Here is a 1724-nt window from a genome sequence, read left to right as displayed (position 1 = left end):
CATCTGACTGATTGTTTTATTAAAGCGTGTGTGTGTTAGTTGATTCTGTAGCCTAATGAGGGAATAGTTACTGAAAAGGGTGCAGGTATAAATTCCCTGTATCTCATCCACAGTTGATATAAAGCCCTAGGCATGATTCCATTTGTTTAGTTTGGGTGGTCCTTGCAGATAAAGACCCTCTTTGCAAACCCTTTCGCTGTATACTCTATGCGCTTCCTTGTAAGAACAGACAATGTTATGTTACTGATGGTTTGTACGTTTGTGGCTACCAGTGCAGCACCTTCTAGTTGTCACATTGAGGATAACAGTTGTTGACAACTATAGCATTTTAGCTAGGCCTAACCTTAACCTAATTCTCCTAACCTGCCTAGTTAATTCTCCTAACCTGCTATGTCAGGTATTCTAACCTGCATGTTAAAAAACATCAGTATTGCCACAGCGACATGTTCTTGGATGTACTCAGGTGAAACACTATCCTGTTGACAACAGTGGAACTCCCAGGATGCTGCAGGCCTGTCCAGACTTGTCTGAGTTGTGGGATAACTCTTGTCAGTTGGAAAACAAACTCCATAGGGATATACTACAAGCAGAGTCAATGAGTTAGCCAGCTAATTTGCCTAAATATCCTGAGGTTTATTTTTTATTTATTTTAATTTTAAAGAAAAGGTTAGAAATGGGAATGGTGCCTTCAGAAAATATTCATACACCTCGACATATTCCACTTTGTTACAGCCTGGATTCAATAGTTTCTCACCCATCTACACACAAACCTTTGTGACTAAGTAAAAGCATGCTTTTAGAAATGTTTGCAAATGTATTGAAAAATGAAGTACAGAAATATCTAAATTACATAAGTATTCACACACCTAAGTCAAGTCTTTGTAGAAGCAAGCACCTTTGGTGGCGATTACATCTCTGAGTCCTCTTGGGTATGTCTATCAGGTTTGCACATCTGGATTTGGGGATTTTCTCAAGTTCTGTTAAGTTAGATGGGGCACGATGGTGAACAGCAATCAAGTCTTTCCACAGACTGAAGCCATTCCAGCATTGCTTTGGGTCATTGTCCTGTTAACGTACATCTTCACCCTCAGTCTGTCACTTGCACTCTGAAACAGGTTATTAAGGATTTGCCTGTATTTGGCTCCATTTATTGTTCTCTCTATCCTTACCAGTCTCCCAGTCCCTCCCACTGAAAAACATCCCAATATCCTGATGCTTCCACCACCATGCTTCACAGTAGGGATGGTGTTAGAGGGGTGATGAGCTGTGCCTGGTTTTCTCCAGACATAACATTTTGCATTCAGGCCAAATAGTTACATTTATGTCTCATCACACCACAGAATCGTTTGGCTTATGATGGGTCTTTCACGTGCCTTTCTGTAAACTCGTGCATTTTTCTCAGGAGTGGCTTCCATCTGGCCACTCTCCCATGAAGCCCAGATGTGTGAAGTGCTGCAGAGACTGTTGTCCTTCTGGCAGGTTCTCCCATCTCAGCCAAGGGACTCTGTAGTTCTGTTAGTGGTCATTGGGACAGCCAGCTCTAAGCAGAGTCTGGGTAGTTCTATATTTTTTCAATTTCCACTCTGACATGCACTGTCACATGTGGGACCTTATATAGACAGGTGTGTTTCTTTCTAACTCATGCCCCAAAAAATGAATTGGCCACAGGTGGACTAAGTTGTAGCAACATCGCAAGGATGCTCGAAGGAAATTGGATGCACCTG

Source organism: Oncorhynchus nerka, linkage group LG2, assembly GCF_034236695.1.
Source record: "Oncorhynchus nerka isolate Pitt River linkage group LG2, Oner_Uvic_2.0, whole genome shotgun sequence".
In the NCBI taxonomy this organism is placed as follows: domain Eukaryota; kingdom Metazoa; phylum Chordata; class Actinopteri; order Salmoniformes; family Salmonidae; genus Oncorhynchus; species Oncorhynchus nerka.
Note: the sequence above shows the minus strand (reverse complement) of the source record.